This window comes from Lepus europaeus, chromosome X (assembly GCF_033115175.1).
Source record: "Lepus europaeus isolate LE1 chromosome X, mLepTim1.pri, whole genome shotgun sequence".
Classification (NCBI taxonomy): domain Eukaryota; kingdom Metazoa; phylum Chordata; class Mammalia; order Lagomorpha; family Leporidae; genus Lepus; species Lepus europaeus.
In genome coordinates, this window is record NC_084850.1 from 48922401 (window position 1) to 48942859 (window position 20459).

The 20459-nt window shown below is 44.0% G+C and overlaps 1 protein-coding gene across 5 annotated transcripts in view; it reads left to right on the forward strand.

The window, feature by feature from the left end:
• Positions 1–2601: 2601 nt before the first annotated feature.
• The window catches only part of LOC133753031 (NACHT, LRR and PYD domains-containing protein 12-like), a 97277-nt gene continuing 79419 nt past the window's right edge, over positions 2602–20459 (forward strand). For 4 of the 5 annotated variants that reach the window (XM_062183393.1, XM_062183391.1, XM_062183395.1 and 1 more), the window contains exon 1: positions 2602–2660. The gene's annotated coding sequence lies outside the window, so the exon portion shown is untranslated. Of the gene's footprint in view, positions 2661–3315; positions 3355–20459 lie in introns of those variants that run through there. The other variant, XM_062183392.1, reaches the window with a different exon arrangement.

A 20459-nucleotide genomic window follows, 5' to 3' on the forward strand; every position in this document is an offset into this window, starting at 1 on the left:
CATTTTCTGCTTTCCCAGGCCACAGCAGAGAGCTGGATCGGAAAGAGGAGCAGCCGAGACTCGAACTGGTTCCTATATGGGCTGCCAGCGCTGTAAGCTGGGGCTTTAACTTGCTGTGCCACAGCAGCCGCCCTGCCACCATTATTTTTTAAAGATTTATTTATTTATTTGAAAGGCAGAGTTAACGAGGGAGGGAAGAAGGGAGAGAGACACACACAGAGAGAGACAGAATCTTCCATCTGCTAGTTCACTCCTCAAAATGGCTACAACTGCTGGGACTAGTGCTGGGCCAGGCCCAAGCCAGGAACCAGGAGCCTCATCCGGGTCTCCCACATGGGTATCAGGGGCCAAAGTACTTGGCCAATCTGCTGCTGCTTTCCCAGGTTCATTAGCAGGAAGCTGGAGCATCCAATACAAAAACTGGCACTCACGTGGGATGCCGATGTCACAGGCAGAGGCCCAAACTGCCCAAACTGTCACAGGCAGAGTGCCACACTGCCAGCCCCACATCATTATTTTTGAGCTTTCCTTTTTGGCCCTCTCCCCCATCCTGCTTTACTCACTAAGTGTACATGATGCAAATACTGCTCTAGCTAACCATGTCTAGACTCCACATTTCAGAGCAGCTGCCTGACAGTTTTCCATGTGTCCATGTAAGGAAATTGCCAAAGACATTCCAGTTCCCAAGGCAGGGCAGTGCAGGTCAGTTGATATAGTAACTCACGGGGCTTTCGTGTGCCACATTTCCCAATCATGGCCTTTTCTGTCCAAACTCCCACAAACACAGCCCTTATATTGCAGAGGAAAAGGTCTTGATATCGCCACTAGTCCAAATTAACATTCAACCACTCATTTATTCATTCATTTAACCAATAATTGGTAGTCTCCTTGTGTCATGCGTTGGAGTTCAGTGATAAGACACATAGTCCCTGCCCTTGTGAGACTCATAATCTCGAGGGGAGACAGTGAATGAATGGAATGACTGCTTTCCTAGTCATGGGGAATCATTGCTTGGTTTCTTTCAGTGTAACTCAATCCTTGCAGCGATCCTAGAAGGAAAAGACCATTATTGGATTTCCAGAGCATGAAGAGTTAATATCTATGCCAATGTCCAGAGTGACCACCAGGGATATTTTTGCTGTTTTTTATTATATTTTATTGATACATAATATTTGCACATATGTAGGTATTTCAAAAAGTTCGTGGAAACCTAGAATTAAAAGGTAAGTTTGCTTTGGTGCAAAAATTTTTAAGTCCATCCATAAAGGAGTCTTAAAATGAAGTTCATGGAAGGTGTGTAATGAGAAAACTATGTAGGGGCTTAAAAAAATTTTGCACCAAAATAAACGCCTTTTTAAAAAAATATATTTATTTTACTTGAAAGGCAGAGTTGAGAGAGAGAAATATCTTCCATTCACTGGTTCACTTCCCAAAAGGCAGAAACCTAGAACTCCATCCAGGTCGCCCACGTGGGTAGCAGGAACCCAAGTACTTGGACCATCTTCTGCTGCTTTTCCCAGGCACATTAGCAGGGAGCTGGGTCAGAAAGTAACAGCTTGGACTCAAACGCGTGCTTATATGGGATGCCAGTGTTGCAGGCAGTGGCTTAACCTGCTGTGCCACAACACTGGCCCCTGAACTTATGTTTAATTCTATTTTCCCTGAACTTCTTGAAGTACCCTAATATTTATGAGGTACAGTATAATTTCATACGTGTACACAGTGTGTCATAAATTGAAGCAGAGGAAGTAGGATCTCATTTTTATTCCAGGTCCTTGCTTTCTACTTAGCGAAGCATTCTAAGTACAGGCACATACACGATGCACAGAGTGATAAAGTTTTTTTTTTTAAACGTGAGAAAACAAATACACGAGTGGGTATAGGTGGGTGCGAAGTGGGCCAAAAGGAGAAAAGGGGTGGGAGAGGGGAAGTAGAGAGAGGGCACCTCCTGCACCTCCCTGGTCCTTGTGCACAGAGTCAGAAGACAGGCCCCTCCCACCCGCCAACCTGTTTTACCAGGTCGGAAGGGGAGTGGCTACATGGCACCTCCCTCCAGAGAAAATTCTGTGGGCTTGGACTGACAAGTAGGAGGGTAGAATCACGTGAGACGGGGGCTTGTGGTTTGTGACGTCCAGCTTCGTGGTTCTAGGCTAGCTATTCCATATCAAAATCAGGGTATTTAGCATTTCCATCTCCATAACATTGTATAAGTTGGGAATCTTTCTACTCCTCCTTTCTAGTTATTTTGAAATATACCATGGGTTGCTGGAGAGTGTAGACTAGCTAGGAAATGACCCAGCTGTTGGGCACAACGGTTGGAACTTTCCCACACCACAGAAGAGAACTTGATGGGAATTGGAGCAGCCGGGACTAGAACCGGCGCCCATGTGCGATGCGGGCCCTTCGCCTGCTGCGCCACAGCGCCGGCCCCGTCCCTAGACACTGTCAAAACCGCCCGCAGCGCGGTCTCCCCATCTTCTTTTCCTCCCCTTTCCCTCCCGCTCCCCAGTGCTCCCTCGTTCCAGCACGGTGCTTCCCTGTGGGCCGCCTCCTCTCTGAGTCATTTCCCCTTCCCCGCCCCAGAGACCTTGGCTCGCTCTCCCTACCCCTTCCCCGCCTGCAGGAAGTAAAGGAAGGGCAAACTGGCTTTGGGGATCCAGGTGAGCGCTTTCGTCAGCGAAGATGAGAAACACCTCCCGCACACAGAGGCAGCTTCCGTAGGCCAAGGGGCTGGCGGCCCGTGGAAGGTCCTTAAAGCCAAACGTGGGGGGTGTCACAGCGCGCCCGGTGTCTCCTGGAATGTGAGGAGGGTAGCCGCAGCGCAGTGCGGCGGGCCTGCTGCGGGCTCCCCAGGGCTGAGCTCTGCGCTCGCTCGGACAGGGACCTCGCTGGGAAGCTATCAGGCGGCGGAGGAGGGCTGGCCGCAGAAGCCACCATGGGGGGTGGGGGGGGGAGCGACTTGAGGATGCACGCTTGGGGTGTGTGCGTGTGCCGGCGGGCTAGAACGTGTGGTGAGGGGCAATGCGTGTGCGACGAGGGGCGTGTGTGTAGCAGCGCGTAAGGAAGCGAGCCGCGTGGAGATGCCAGCAGGTGATGATTTCTTTAGGTATCGCTGCGGGTGTGTGCGCCAGCTTGAGAGGCATTCGGCCGTGGACGGGTGCGTGTAGGTGGGCGTGAGGGCATTTTTAAGCGTGTGCGCGGGGTGCGTGCGTGCGTGCGTGTGGGATCCGTACGTGGGGGTACGTGCGTGGGGGGTGTTGCGTGCGTGGGGGCACGTGCGTGTAGGCGTGCATGTGGGGGAGGGAGGAACGGAAAGGAAGGCTGATTTACTGCAGGAGCGGGACTGACTCTGCGGTAAGTTAGAGAAGTTCTGGGGTAACAAGGTTGAAGTTAGGATTCTTAACCCCCTTTTTGTGACATGGACGGGAGGGTGCCCATTGAAAATGTGGGAAAAACAAAAAATCGTAGGGTTTACATGTAAGCATCGAAAATTCTATGGAGGCTCACCCACCACTGATGTTTTAGAGGCTGGGGAAGACCCCGAATAGGTTGCTTTGATATTTATCACCTGTGGTTGTTGAGTCTGTAGCGAAATGGAACAGGTGACCAGGCTATTGTCTGATCTTTCTGTCTTGGGCTTGGGTAGACTACGTTTGCTGTTCCAGTGGAAGATGGTGCCCTCAAGGTGGGGTATATGAAACAGAATCACTCCCCAGAGGGTGCCTTAGGGGCCTTCAGGATAAAGCTGGACTGAGGTGCCTGACATACAAAGCTCCTCCCTAGCGGGTCCTTGCAGATCTCAGGAGCCTCAGGGCTTGCTGGTGGGCTCCTTGCTGGTTGGCTTCTCTGTGGAATGTTCTCCCTCCCCGAGGGTCTGGACAGCGTGTGGGTAGTGGGAGGAGTATGGACCTAAGGTTGTGACTTTGTTGGATAAACGACTCCAAGGAGGCCCACAGATGTGGGTTCTGGTCCCATCTTTACCATTCATTAGCTCTGTGACCTGAAACAGTTTTCTTAATCTTCCTGTGCCTCACTCCTCTCATGTATAAACGAAGATGATATCTCCTTCACAAGGTGGAAGTGTAAATAAGACTATAATAAATTCCCAGCACATGGGAACCCTTTAGTAAATGGCAATATTTGTTTAAAAAATTATATATACATTTAAGTTTATATCAACGGATTTATATTTATTAAATATAAGTACACTTATTAAATATAAATACATGGAAAGGAGGCTGACCTGCAGGTTATATACATGTAAATGTATTTATAAATATATAATAGACATGTGTATGGACTTCAGAAACTTCCTGGGGAAATTAAAATATTTATTTTGGTACAAAATTTTTAAATTTTTAACTGATACAAAAATTGTGTTACGTTTCAATGCATGTGTATGTTGTATAATGGCCAATCAGGGTAATCTATCAATCTGCTCAAACATTTTATATTTCTTTATGGTGAAAATATTCAAGATACTTTCTTCTAGTTTTTTTTTTTTTTGACAGATGTAAGTACAGCATCATCTGCAATCAACCTACTATGTGATAAAATACCAGAACTTCTTACTTTGGTCCAACTATAACTTAATATCCATTAATCAATTATTCCCCATACCTATGTCCCCAGCATCTACTCTTAACATGTATGAAGTTGATTTTTTAGATTCCACATAGGAGCCACATCCTGAGGTACCTGTCTTTCTGTGCTTGGCTTATTTCACTTAACATAATGACTTCCAGTTCCATCCGTGTAGTTGCAAATGTCAAGATTTCATCCTTTTTAATGGCTGAATAGTATTCCTTTGTGTATTTGGACCATATATTCTTTATCCATTCTTTAGTGGATAGACAATTAGGTTTCTATCTCTTCAGCTGACTGATTTTATTTCTTCTGGTTATATACCCAGTAGTGGGGTCGGTGGATCATATGGTGGTTCTAGTTTTAGTTTAGGTTTTTTTTTTTTTTTTGAGGAACCTCCATACTGTTTTTCCACAATGGCTATACTAATTTATATTTCTACCAATAGTATACAAAGGTTCTTTTTTTTCATTTCCTTGTCAGCACTTGTTACCCTTTGTCTTTTTGGTAATGACTAGTTTAACTGAAGTGAAATATTTCATTGTCGTTTTAACTTGTGTTTCTATGATAGTGATATGGAACATTTTTCATGCACCTGTTGGCCATTTGTATATCTTCCTTTGAGACATGTCTGTTTATTTCTCTCCGTTTAAAAAATTGGATTATTTGGGGTTCTTTTTTGCTATTAAGTAGTTTGAGTTACTTATAGTTTCTGATTGTTAACCCCCTCTCAGATATATAACTTGAAAATATTTTCTCCTGTATGTTGTCTCTTCACTCTGTTGATTGTTTCTCTTTGCTGTACAGATGCTTTTTGATAAAATCCTATTTGTATATTTTTGCTTTTATTTCCTGTGCTTTCATGGTCCAGTAAAAAAAAATTCTTGACCTTTCCAATGTCCTGAATCATTTCCCCTATGCTTTCTTTTCATAGTTCCAAATTTCAGATTTTATTTATATATTTTTTAAAGATTTATTTATTTGAAAGTCAGAGTTACAGAGAGGCAGAGGTAGAGACAGAGAGAGAGGTCTTCCATCCTCTGGTTCACTCCCCAGGTGGCCACAACGGCCAGAGATATGCTGATCCGAAGCCAGGAGCCAGGAGCTTCATCTGGGTCTCCCACGTAGGTGCAGGGGCCCAAGGACTTGGGCCATCCTCTACTGCTTTCCCAGGTCACAGTAAAGAGCTGGATCAGAAGTGGAGCAGCTGGGATTCGAAGCAGCACCCATATGGGATGCCGGCACTGCAGGCAGCAGCTTTACCTGCTACCCCACAGCACTGGCCCCATTATTTATATCTTTAATTCATTTTGTGTTGATAATTGTAAAGATTTATTTAGTCGAAAGGCAGTTATGAGAGAAAGGGAGAAACAGATTTTCTATCTGCTGGTTCACTCCCCAAATGGCCACAATGGGCGGGGCTGGGCCAGGCTGAAGTCAAGAACCAGGAGCTTCATTCAGGTCTCCCATGTGGTTTGTCAGGGGCTAGTACTTGGGCCATCTTCCACTGATTTCCCAGGCACATTAGCAGGGAGCTGGATCTGAAGAGGAGTACCCGCACTTGAACCGGTGCCCCTATGGGATGCTGGTGTTACAGGCTGTGGGTTAATTTGCTGTACCACAGCATAAGCCCCTTGAGTTTATTTTTGTACATACTGAGAGATAAGGACATGTGTCATTTCCCTACATGTCGATATCAATTTTCCCAATTGTATTTATTGAAAGACTGTTCTTTTTCTAATGATTATACTTAGCACCTTTGTTAAAGATCAGCTAATTGTAGACGTGTGGGTTTATTTTGAGGGTCTCGTTCCAATGGTTTGTGTGTCTGTTTTTATACCAATATTATGGTGTTTTGATTACTGTAGCTAAAGTCAGGTACCGTAATGCTTCCCTCTTCTTTTTTTTCCCCCTCTTAAGCTTTCTTTGGACATTTGTGGTCTTTTGGTTCCATACAAATTTCAGTATCATTTTTCTAGTTTTATGAAAAAAAGTCATTGGTATTTTCTTTTAAAGATTTATTTAGAGGCTAGCGCTGTGGCATAATGGGTAAAGCCACCGCCTGAAGTGCTGGCATCCCTTATGGGCGCTGGTTTAGGTCCTGGCTGCTCCACTTCTGATCCAGCTCTCTGCTGTGGCCTGGGAAAGCAGTAGATGATGGATGGCCCAAGTCCTTGGGCCCCTGCACCTGTGTGGGAGATCCGGAAGAAGTTCCTGGCTTCTGATCAGCTCAGCCTCAACTGTTGTGGCCATCTAGGGAGTGAACCAGCAGATGGAAGACATCTCTCTCTCTCTGTCTCTGTCTCTCTCTCCACCTCTGCCTTTCAAATAAAATAATTAAATATTTTAAAAATGATTTATTTATATATTTGAAAGGCAGACATAGAGAGAGAAGGAGAGATAGAACTTCCAACTGCTGGTTCACCCCTCAAATGGCTGCAACGTCCGAGGCTGGGCCAGGCAGAAGCCTGGAGCCAGGAGTTTCAACCAGGTCTCCCATGTGGGTGGCAGGGGCCCAGGTACTTGGGTCGTCATCTGCTGCTTTCCCGGATACTTTCGCAGGGAGCAGCATGGGAAGTAGAGCAGCCCAGACTTGAATTGGTGCCCATATGGGATGCTGGTGGTGTTGGCAGCAGCTTAGCCCACTGTGCCACAATGCTGGCCTGGAAAAATGTCATGGATATTTTGATGGGGATTGCATTGAATGTGTAAATGGCTTTGGGTAGTAAGGATTTTTTAACAATATTGATTCTTCCAATTCGTGAGCATGGGATGTCTTTCCATTTCCATTCTTTTTTATTGCTGATTAATATTTCATCTTCATTAATATTTCATCACATTTTCTTTATCTGGTCATCAGTTGGTGGTTATCTAAGCTGATTCCATATCAGCTATTGTGAATCGAGCTCTGGTATAAACATGGTACTAGACACGTAGGTAACTCATATGCTGATTACCTTGTTTTTGGTTATAGTCCCAGGAGTCAGGTAGTTGGGACATATGGTACATTTATTTTTAGTTTTCTGATGAATTGTTTTCCATAATGGTTGTATGTATTTGCATTCCCACCAGCAGTGTATTAGGGTACCTTTTTCTCCAAATTCTTGCCAGCATAGTAACCATCCTAATTTGGGTAAGGTGATACCTCATTATGGTTTTTATTTGTGTTTCTCTGATGGCTAGTGATTCTGAACATTTTTTCACATGTCTGTTGGCCATTTGTATTTCATCCTTTGGAAAATGTTTGTTCATATCTTTTGCCCATTTGTCAACTGGATTGTTTGTTGTTGAATTTCTTGAGCTCTTTATATATTCTGGATATTAATCCTTTGTCAGATGCATAGTTTGCAGAAATTTTCTTCTGTCTTTTGCCTCTTCACGTTGTTAATTGTTTCCTTTGTTGTGCAGAATTTTTGCTTTTACTGCCCATGCTTCTGGGATCTTATCCAAGAAGTCTACCTAGGGCTTACAGCATTTCCCCTATGTGTTCCTCTAGTATTTGATGGTTTTGAGCCTTAAGTTTAGATCCTTCATCCATTGTGAGTTGATTTTCGTACAGAGTATAAGGTAAGGGTCTTGTTTCTTTTTTTTTTAAGATTTATTTTAGGGCGGTGCTGCGGCTCACTAGGCTAATCTTCCACCTGCGGCGCCGGCACACTGGGTTCTAGTCCCGGTCGGGGCGCCGGATTCTGTCCCAGTTGCCCCTCTTCCAGGCCAGCTCTCTGCTGTGGCCCGGGAGTGCATTGGAGGATGGCCCAGGTCCTTGGGCCCTGCACCCCATGGGAGACCAGGAGAAGCACCTGGCTCCTGGCTTCGGATCAGCACGGTGCGCCGGCCGCGGCGCGCCGCGCCGGCCATTGGAGGGTGAACCAACAGCAAAAAAGGAAGACGTTTCTCTCTCTCTCTCTCTCTCTCTCTCTCACTGTCCACTCTGCCTGTCAAAAAAAAAGATTTTATTTATTTGAAAGAGTTACAGAGAGAGGTAGAGACAGAGAGAGGGGTCTTCCATCCACTGTTCCACTCCCCAAATGGCCGTCACGGCTGGAGCTGCGCCGATCTGCAGCCAGGAGCATCTTCCGGGTCTTTCACACGGGTGCAGGGGTCCAAGGACTTGGGCCATCTTCTACTGTTTTCCCAGGCCATAGCAGAGAGCTGGATCGGAAGAGGAGCAGCCGAGACTAGAACTGGCGCCCATGTGGGATGCTGGCACTGCAGGCCAGGGCTTTAACCTGCTGCACCATAGCGCCAGCCCCGAGGTCTTGTTTCATACTTGTGCATGCAGGGCTCCAATTTTCCCAGCACCATTTGTTGATAAGATTGTCTTTTCTCCAGGGAATGATTTTAGCTCTTTTGTCAAAGATTAGTTGTTTGCAGATGTGTGTATTAATTTCTGGAGTTTTCATTCATCTACATGTCTGTTTTTAACCAGTGTCAGGGTGTTTTGGGTATAACAACCCTCATGTCTTGCAATCTGGTATCGTGATGCCTCCAACTTTGTTTTTATTATTTAAGGTTGCTTTGGCTGTTTGGGATCTTTTGTGTTTCCATATGGATTTAGGATCCTTTTAGATCTGTGAAATGTCCTTGTTATTTTGAGTGAGATTGCATTGAATCTGTAAATTGCTTTGGGTAGTATGGACATTTTGATGATATTAATTCTTCCAATCCCACGAACATGGAAGGTTTTTCTTTTTTGTGTCTTCTTCTATTTCTTTTATTAATGTTTTATAATTTTTATCATAGAGATCTTTCACATTTTTGGTTAAATTTATCCCAAAATGTCTTAACTTTTTTTAGCTATTATGAATGGGACTGAGCTTATAAATTCTTTCTCTGCCAGAGCATTGTTGGTGTATAAGAATGCTATTGATTTTTGTGTGTTGATTTTATATCCTGCAACTTTACCGAACTCTCTTATAAAGAGTTCTAATAGTCTCTTTTTTAAAAAAGATTTATTTATTTGAAAGTCAGAGTTACACAGAGAGAGGAGAGGCAGAGAGAGGTCTTCCATCTGCTGGTTCACTCCCCAATTGGCCACAGTGACCGAAGCGGCGCTGATCTGAAGCTAGGAGCTTCTTCCGGGTCTCCCACGTGGGTGCAGGGGCCCAAAGACTTGGGCTATCTTCTACTGCTTTCCCAGGCCATAGCAGGGAGCCGAATCAGAAGTGGAGCAGGTGGGTCTCGAACCGGCGCCCATATGGGATGCCAGCGCTTCAGGTCAGAGACCTGGAAGAAGCTCCTGGCTCCTGGCTTCACATCGGCGCAGCTCTGGCAGTGGCGGTCAACTGGGGAGTGAACAAGCAGATGGAAGACCTCTCTCTGCTTCTCCTCTGTGTAACTCTGACTTTCAAATAAAAATAAATCTTTAAAAAAAGAGTAATTTGTTTGATCCCCATGTATTTATATATTCTCCAAAGTTTTTATTCTTTTTTTTTAATTTTTAATTTTTTTTAAACTTTTATTTAATGAATATAAATTTCCAGTGTACAGCTTATGGATTACAATGGCTTCCCCCCCCCATAACTTCCCTCCCACCCGCAACCCTCCCCATTCCCGCTCCCTCTCCCTTTCCATTTGCATCAAGATTCATTTTCAATTCTCTTTATATATAGAAGATCAATTTAGTATAAAGATTTCAACTGTTTGCACCAACATAGAAACACAAAGTGAAACATACTGTTTGAGTACTAGTTATAGCATTAAATCAAAATGTACAGCACATTAAGGACAGAGATCCCACATGAGGAGCAAGTGCACAGTGGCTCCTGTTGTTGACTCAACAAATTGACACTCTAGTTCATGACACCAGTAACCACCCTAGGCTGTCGTCATGAGTTGCCAAGGCTATGGAAGCCTTCCAAGTTTGCCGACTCTGATCATATTTAGACAAGGTCATAAAAGACAGAGTGAGGATAGTAACCAATGATCCTAAGAGTGGCATTTACCAGGTTTGAACAATTATACAGCATTAAGTGGGGAAGAGGACCATCAGTACACACAGGTTGGGAGTAGAGCCATTGGTGGTAGAGTAGAGGTTATGATTACAAAGGAATGAGGCCCAAGTGCGCTAGACAGGGTCTAGAACAAAGAACAGAGTCATTATTAGAGGAGCTAAGAAAGGTGCTGTCTAAGCTACAATTAAGTTTTCTGATTGAGAGGCAAATAGAACCTGATAGAAGGGGCTTGATAATAATCTGTTGGGCTTTAGGCCTTGTAAGTTAAGAGGCCCAGACCTATATATCTCTTCACATGGGGTATATCCTAAGGGAGGTGTGACCCTCCTAGGGGAAGGCACTCTGTTGACTTTCATTACTTGGCTGGCCTGGGAGGAGAGCTGGCCAGGTAAAGGCAGGTGGCATCTCTAACAAGAAATTTACAGTTCTGCCTGCAATGTTGCTGACCCTACTTGACCATCCCCTCAGCTGCAGTGGTCACTTTGGAAGTTGGGCTGAGTGAAGGGCTTTTCAGCTTAGAGCCAATAAGATCTGTGGCTCTGACCTGGGCATCCTTCGACTCTAGGGCAGGTCCATTTCCAGTGATCCAACTCTTGGCAGAGCTGCCAGGGCTCTTCACAAGCTGACTTCTGCTGAAGCCCAGGCTTACCACATTGAAAGCCACTGCAGTGGACTGGCCTGTTGGGTCTGCTTGAGGGCAGATCACTGTACAGATCAGCCATTAATAGGCCTGCCACCCATTGCTTCTGATGCCGAGCTTTCTTTTCCTCCTGGTTTGTGTTAAAGCAGCCCAGAGGATGCAAGTCAAGTGAGTGCCTGTTTCCCATCTCTAATCTTCGGTGGCCTGAACTACAAGTCTATAGTCACAGGCATGTTCTGTAGTAGTTTTTCGAAGGTAGACAATGCCCATGAGGAAAATTATATTCTCACTTTAAAACTTTCTTTCCCTTTGGTCTGAAAGGGAGGTTTTTTCTACTTACTGCTTACTTCGCTGATGGCGAAGTGGATCTAGCTATGAGATTATTATTTAAGTTCTTATTTTGGCTATGCTATTACAGAAAAATGTTAGCCATCTCTTTTATAAGGTCTAAAGATTAAATTGTGCGTCCTACAGATTCCTTCATAATAGAATTAGTTTCCTACCTTGAAGAGAATAGAGAAATGAAAGAACACGTTGGGCTTAGAATAGAGAAATGAGGGAGCAAGTCCTAGATCGCTTGCTGACAATAGAAATATCACATGAATACTTAGCAAACAGTTTCAACCATTAGATAACAACTTAAGAAAACATTTACCAGAAGGTCCAATGCCTTCTATAAATTTTAAGAATCATATATTTGAAAACACCTCTTAAATATCTAACATGGTGTAGTTTGTTTAACCAGTAAACTTAAGCACAACCATATAAAATGTTTTTAGTTTCTTTCTACCAACCAGTTTAAAACATATGATACACAGATTCAGGTCACACAAATTAAAATGTATCTTTGATTGATTTTAGCAGCTTAAATTTATGGACAATCTTATCTATAAGCCACTTAAAATAAAACTCTTAATAAAATTTCCCCATGTGGACATACAATATGTACACACATATAACATAGCATAGTAGACCAATATAGCAATTTTAATAATAGCTTTTAAAATCTTTAACTCTTTTTGTGGATTGCCAATTGATTTGAATTGCTTTTTGTTTTTAGTAACCTCAGTTAACCATACTTTCTCTCAGTTGGTACTGTTAATACATTATTGGCTTCATCTATTTACAGAGCCATCCCAAAGTACTGAATACAATAGAAGTGGCTGGAAAAAGTCCATAGGAACCGATAGGAGGACAGCTAAACACAGAACCAACAATGCTTTAGTTTTATGAGCAGCAAATCATATATAACTGTGGATGACAAAAGACTTTAAGTCGCCATGTTTAAAATTATAAACTCATCAACCAACAAGAGGCACTTACTTACTTCACAGTATTTTTGAAAGCACCTGTAGGATTTTACAAGTATTTAACCCTTTAGGCTTCTGGGGCTTTCTCATTAAGATAACTATCATGTCTAGTAACACAAGATCATTAGACTTTTTAATTCTCAAACATTTGTATTAATAGCATTTTCCATTATAGAAACTTAAAGTTTGGTACCACATCACATCTTGACAGTACTTCTAATATAATCCAAATAGCCTGATTAGTTGGTGTCTCTATAAGATGAGAGACATAGGTCCTTCGATTTTTTCAGTTGGGCCCAAACTGCAAAAACCAAAGTCCAGGATTTACTGGAAATTTTAGAGACCAGATTGTTTGAAACTTTGATTTTTTGAATGCCTGTCAAGAATGCCAAGAAGGCTCAAAATCCAAAATATCTGGTTGAAATAAGATTCCTTAAAATCATGCCATAACATAGACCAAATTTGATCATTGTTACAAGGTGATTATTCAAATCTTTGAAAATAAGCACATATTTAAATAACCCATAGCTCTTAATAAAAATTCAGCTGTTTTTGAACAATTAGAATTTAACAGACATCAAGAGAACATAATAGATTACTTTAACACATTGCTTTAACAGAGCATCAGAGTTTAATTCTATGTCAAAGAGAAATTGAGCTTCCTGTGATCTTTTGCTGTGAGGTTTCCTTCCTTTCTTTACCTTCTTTCATATTGGTGACCATGTTTCTGTGTTTCTGTGTGTAACACATCTTTAAGCATCTTTTGCAGGGCAGGATGAGTGGCAACAAATTCTTTCAGTTTCTGTTTTCTATGAAAAGTCTTAATTTCACCTTCATTCACAAATGAAAGCTTTGCAGGATATAATATTCTGGGCTGGCAGTTTTTCTCTCTTAGTACCTGGGCTATGTCTCGCCATTCCCTTCTAGCTTGTAGGGTTTCTGATGAGAAGTCTGCTGTGAGTCTAATTGGAGATCCTCTAAGAGTAATCTGGCGTTTCTCTCTTGCACATTTTAGGATCTTTTCTTTATGTTTCACTGTGGTGAGTTTGATTACAACATGTCGTGGTGAGGATCTCTTTTGGTCATGTTTATTAGGGGTTCTATAAGCTTCCTGTACTAAGATGCCTCTGTCCTTCTCCAAACCTGGGAAATTTTCTGCTAGTATCTCACTGAAAATGCCTTCTAATCCTTTCTCCCTCTCCATGCCTTCAGGAACTCCTAGAACCCGAATGTTGGGTTTTTTAATAGTATCCTGTAGATTCCCGACAATATTTTTTAGATTTCTAATTTCTTCTTCTTTTCTTTGGTTTGCCTGCTTCCTTTCCTGTTCTCTGTCTTCTAAGTCTGATATTCTCTCTTCTGCTTCGCCCATTCTGTTTTTAAGGCTCTCTAATGTGTTTGTCATTTGATCTATTGAATTCTTCATTTCATTATGATTTCTCGTCACTATCACAGTTTCTTGTTCCACTAGTTGTTTCATTTCATTTTGATTCCTCCTTAATATTTCATTTTCACGAGAGAGATTTTCTATCTTGTCCACTAAGGATTTCTGTAGTTCAAGAATTTGTTTTTGAGAACTTCTTAATGTTCTTATCAATGTTTTGAGATCCGCTTCTTGCATTTCTTCGATCTCATCATCTTCATAATCTTGAATTGGGATGTCTTTTTCATTTGGGGGCGTCATAGTGTCTTCCTTGTTCTTGTTACCTCGGTTTTTGCATTTGTTGTTTGGCATGTTGGAGATATTTGGTTTCTTCACTGTGGTGTTTTTTCTTGTTACACTATGGCTCTATATTAAGTGGACTGTCTGCTTTCGGTGGAGCCTTAGAGGCTTGAGATGAGTGTGGACTGAGAGCTGTGTTTGGTTCCTCAGGGTTGAGGGTGTGTCAAGGATGACACTCCCAGGTTAGGTGTGGTAAATCTCTCTTTCTTTCTTTTTTTGATTCAAAAGGGAAGTAATTCCGCACAGCTGAATGTAATTGGAGGTAGTTAGCAGGCAAATGATATACCCACAGGAGCCAGAGATCAGAAGCTCTTTCCCAAGGACCACACAGGGAATCTCTGCTGCCCTCAGTGTGGGCTCCAATTCTCCTGTAGTCTCCCACTGGGTTGTCAAGTTAGATGCTAATCTCCTATTATTTCACCCCTCCCGCCAGAGTCAGGTTTTTCTGCTAGGCTCATGGCCGGTGCAGACCTGAGGTCGCCCTGCTTATGACGTATGTCAAAATGGCGCCTGCTCTTTGTCTTGCTCGCCTTTGAGGGGTGAGCGGAGAGAGAGAAACTTGTGTCCGTATCGGTCACTTTTTTTTTCCTCTCTCTCTTCTAGTTAGCCTGGTGAACTTTTCCCCACGGAGTTTCAAGCCTCGTTCCCTCTAGCCTCCTCTTTCCGCTTGCCCGCTGGTGTCTCGGGCTATTGAGGTTCGGCTCACCTCGCGTTCCAGCGCTGGTGTGTTGAGTCTGCCGCTGGTGTCCCGAACTTGGGCTCCCACGCTCTCCACGCAGGTCCACTGTGAATCACTAGTTCCGGAAGAGTTTCCGCTGCTGTTTCTTCCCCTACTCTTCCTTGACCCTGCAGTATCTCCACTTTTATTCAACTTTCTCTCCCCCCGGACTAATAGTGTGCTCCCTTCCTATTCCGCCATCTTGCCGCTCTCCCCCAAAGTTTTTATTCTTTATTTCTAGTTTTATTGCATTGTGGTAAGAAATGATTCTTGGTATATCATCTCTTTTTTTTAAAAGAATTGAATTCTGGAGGCTGGTGCTGTGGCATAGCAGGTAAAGCAGCCGCCGCCTGCAATGCCAGCATCCTACATGGGCACTGGTTCAAGTCCCAGCTGCCCCACTTCCAATCCAGCTTTCTCCTATCACCTGGGAAAGCAGTAGAAGATGGCCCAAGCCCTTGGGGCCCCTGTACCCACGTGGGAGACCAGAAGAAGCTCCTGGCTCCTGTTTTCAGGTTGGCGCAGCTCCAGCTGTTGCGGCCATTTGGGGAGTGAACCAGTGGATGGAAGACCTCTCTCTCACTCTCTCTGCCTCTCCCCTTCTCTCCGTATGTAACTCTGGCTTTCAAATAAATAAATAAATCTTTAAAAATATTGCTTTGGAATATATGTCTTCTTTTAGGTTCATTAATATGTACCTTATATATTTTGGTGCTCCCGTATTGGGTGCATATATATTTATAATTGTTATTTCCTCTTGTTGAAATGAGCCTTTTCTTCTTATATAATGTCTTTCCTTGCTGGTTTTTTTTGTTTTGTTTTTTTTTGTTTTTTTTTTTTTTTTTTTTTTTTTTGCTGCTTTTGATTTGAAATATATTGTGTCCGATAGAACAATGGCTATTCCGACTTTCATTCGGATTCCATTTGCATGGACTGTATTATTCCATCCTTTCACTTTCAGTTTATGTGTTTCCTTAGAAGTGAAGGGAATATTTTTATTTTTTAAAAGATATATGTATGTCTTTGAAAGGCAGAGTTACAAAGAGAGGAGAGAGCGAGAGAGAGAGCGAGTGAGCTTCCATCCACTGGTTCACTCCTTAAATGGACACAATGGCCAGGACAGGGCCAGACCGAAGCCAGGAGCCAGGATCTTCTTCCAGGTCTCCCATTTAGGTGCAGGGACCCAAGCACTTAGGCCATCCTCCTCTGCTTTTCCATGAGCATTAACAGGGATCCGGATTGGAAGTGGAGCAGCTGGGGCTTGAGCTTGTACCCATATGGGATGCTACAACACAATACCAGGTCCTGAAGTGAATTTCTTTTTTTTTTAATTAAAGTTTTTTTTTTATTTTATTTGAAAGTCAGAGTTACACAGAGAGAAGGAGAGGTGGGGTGGGGGGGGAGGGAAAGAGGGAGGGAGAGGTCTTCCATCTGCTGGTTCACTCCCCGACTGGCCACAATGGCCAGAGCTACGCTGATCCAAAACCAGGAGCCAGGAGCTTCCTCTGGGTCCCCCATGCGGGTGCAGGGGCCCAAGGACTTGGGCCATCCTCTCCTGCTTTCCCATGCCATAGCAGAGAGCTGGATCGGAAGTGGAGCAGCTGGGACTCAAACCGGCACCCATATGGGATGCTGGCACTGCAGGTGGCGGCTTTACCCGCTATGCCACAGTGCTGGCCCTGTGAAGTGAATTTCTTGTAAGCAGCATTTTGTTAGGTCTTTTTTATTTATCTGTTTTATCACTCCACATCTCATAGTTGGAGAATTTAATGCCTTTAAATTAATGGTGATTATTGAAAAGATCTCACTGCTGCCACTTTGATACTTGTTTTCTACTTCCTTCCCTTCTCTCTCTCTTCCTGTCTTACAATCTTTCTTTGTGGTTCAGTGATTGTCTCTCATAATGTGTTTTGATTCCTTTCTTAGGAATCTTTGGTAACTCTCTTATATATTTTTCCAGAGACTTGTTTATTTGAAAGAGTTACAGAGAGAGGGAGAGACTGAGAGAGATCTTCCATCACTGGTTCATTCCCCAAATGACTGCAACAGCCAGGGCTGTGCCAGACCAAAGTGAGGAACTAGAAACTCAGTCTGGGTCTCCCATATGGATGGAAGGGACCCAACTACTTGAACCATCAGCTTCTGCCTCTGAGTATACATTAGCAGGGAGCTAGATTGAAGAGCAGAGCTAGAATTTTGTCTAAGGCCATCCAATATGGGATGTGGGCATACCAAGCAGCAGCTTAACTGCTGGGCCAAGTGACTGCCCCCGTTTAATATTTCTTGTAAGGCAGGTCTGGTGGTGATACATTCTTTCAGGTTTTTATTTGGAGGCTATTTTTATCTTTTGTTCATATTCAAAGGGTAGCTTAGCTGCATGTGGTATTCTTGGCTAGCATTTTTTTCCCCTTCAGTTCTGTGAAAGTTTCATCCCACTGCCTCCTGCCCCAGAAAGTTTCTGCTCAGAAGACTGAAGTTGGATGAATTGGGGCTCTTTCTATGTGGTGCTTTTCACCCTTGCAGCTATAAGAATAATCTCTGGATATTCAGCCTTGGAGAACTTTATTATAATGTGTTTCGGGGTAAAATTGGTTGAGTTGAATTTGACTAGTGACTTCTAATGTTCCTGCACATGGGTAGGTTGTGTGTTTCTCTAGATTTAGGAAGTTTTCTGTTATTATGTCTTTGAATATGCTTTATACCCATTTGGCATCCTCAAGTCCCTCTTGAAACCAGTACCTTGGGTATTTGGCCATTTCCTGAGTCCCAGAATTCCCATAAACTTTATTTCTCTTCATTCTTTTTTCCCCCAGCATGTATTTTCATAACTGACCTGTCTGAGCTCACTGATTCCTCTGTTTGATCTCTTCTATTTAATTTTTTATTTATTTGAAATGCAGAGTCACAGAGAGGAGACACACACACACACACAGAGAGAGAGACAGAGAGAGAGAGAGAGAGAGAGAGAGAGAGAGAGAGAGAGAGATCGTCCATCTACTGGCTCACTCCCCAAATAGCTGCAATGGCCAGGCTGAAGCCAGGAGCCCAGAGCCTCCTCTGGGTCTCCCACATGGGTGCAGGGACCCAAGTACCTGGGCCATGCTCTGCTGCCCTCAGTCACATTAGCACGGAGACAGATTGGAAGTAGAGCATCCAGGTCTCAAACCAGCACCCATATGGGATGCCCGCATTGCAGGCAGAGGCTCAACCTGCTATGCCACAACACCAGCCCCTCTTTCTACTGTCGATGCTTTCTATCATGTTTTTAATTTCATTTTGTGTACTTTTTAGTTAAAAGATTTCTAATTTTTAAAATGCTTATTTATTTTCATTTTTCATTTGTTCACTCCCTAAATGCCTGCAACAAAGCTGGGCGAGGCTGAAGCCAGGAACTTGGAACTCCATCTGGATCTCCCACTTGCGTGGATGGGACCCAAACATTGGAGCCATCATCTGCTGTCTCCCAGGATGCATTAGCAGGAAGCTGGACTTAAGCTAAGTTGAGACCTGAGCTGGCACTCTGATATGCAGTGCTGGCATCCCAAGTGGCAGCTTAACCTGCTGTGCCACAACACCTGCCCCAGAATTTCTGATTTTTAAAAATTCCTTCCAGATCTCTGTCAAGTCTCTCTGTTAGAGTAGTAAAGCATTCCTTTGTGTTCTCTTGAAGCTTGTCAAATTTCCTTAAAACAGCTATTTTGAAGTCTTCATCTGAGCATATGAAATTTTCAGTTCCTAGGTGATTGACTTCTTGCAAGTTATTTAATTCTTTAGGTGTGATCCATGGTTCCCTGAAAGTTCTTGTTTGTCTACAATATCATCTGTGCATTGAAAGGCTATTCATTTTTGTAATCTAACCTCATTTGTGTCTGCCCTTCCAGAAATTCTGAGCAGTCTGCTAATTTTCCCTGAGCCTGGGGACACATCTGCTGTTTGAGCATTAGGTGGAGCCCTGGGGTGAGGTCTGCTGCAAGTCTGCTGTTAGTGTGTTGTTACTGTTTCAGTCCTGGGGTCATCACTAGCTTTGGATCAGATCCACCTTCGGTGTGTCATTCAGAATGCACTGGGGAAGTCCAAAATAGGGTTGTCTATGCTACATGCTCTTGGGGCCTATATGCCTAGTATTGTGGCCACCAATGCCACAATGCTAGATGCCATCCAGAGCCTACAGCCCCAGAGACCAGTGGAGCATAGGGTTGGTTCAGAGTCTGCACTGCTCCTGGATTTCTGCTGCTGAGGTGGACTCATAGCCTGAGCCTGGTACTACCACCCACAGCTGATGCTGATTGGGATACATATCCAATCAGCTGGGGCCACATGACTCCGCTTGGCACCAGGGCAGGTCCAGAGGCTCTGGCCACTGATACTGGCCCAGGGATGGGAACCATTAAGAACCGCCACTGCCTGCAATGCCAGCATTCCATATGAATGCCAGTCAAGTCTTAACTGCTCCACTTCTGATCTAGCTTCCTGCTAATTGTCCGGGGAAAGCAGCAGAAGAGGGCCCAAGTGCTTGGGCCCCTGCTACCCACCTGGGAGACTTGGAAGAAACTCCTGGCTTTTGGCCTGACCCAGCACTGGCCATTGCAGCCATCTGGGGAGTGAACCTGCAGATAGAAGATCTATGTCTCTTCCTCTCTCTCTGACTTTTCAAAAGGAAGGAAGAAAGGAAGAAAGGAAGGAAGATAGATAGATAGATAGATAGATCAATTGATCTGCCCAGTGTTGGGTTTTACCTGCCTCACACCTAAGTTCTGAGGCATAGTCCTGTGGTGAGTTGCTGTCTGCTCAAGGTAGGGAGAAGGGAAATAAAGGCAGCTCCTTGGCCACCCAGGCTAGCACTTAGCTAAGTCACCACTGGGTCTCACAGTCACCAGGGCCTCTACAATTTTGGGAGTACACAACAACCACAGAAGCTGGTGGTGATACACTCTGAAACCAGTCTGTCCATTTGGTATACAGGTTTCCACCTGATGCTTGGAGCTCTGTCTACAAGCTCTGGCCTAAGGATGGGTACCAATAGGATCTACCTAGTATTGAGCTTTTACCAGTCTGGCATTGCTGTCTGATCAAGGTGAGGGAGAGGGTGATAAAGGCAGCACCCTGACCATCCAGGCTGGTACTAAACTGAGTCACCCTTGGGTCTCATAGTCACCATGTCCTGTGTAGTCTCAGGAGAGCATGCCAGGGCCATATGAGGCTGGCGTTGACAAAAGTTGGATCAGTTCTACGCGACTGCGACTCAGATCCACTTGATGCTAGGACATGTTCAGAGGCTCTGTCTGTGAGCCCTGATCTGGAGATGGTGGCCTTTGGACTTTATCAGGTGCTGAATCTCACATGTGCTGGCTTGCCTCTGAGCTCTCAGGGGAAGTCTCTGGTTCTCTCTCCTGCCCTACTCCCCAACAGTTGGAGTCTTGCTCTCCTGTCTGCTGGAGGTTGGGGGAGGGATTTTGGAGGGGGTCTCTGAGCTGCCTGGCTAAGGAGAATACAAAGTGCATTCTGCACTTACAAGCCTGGGGACAGGGGC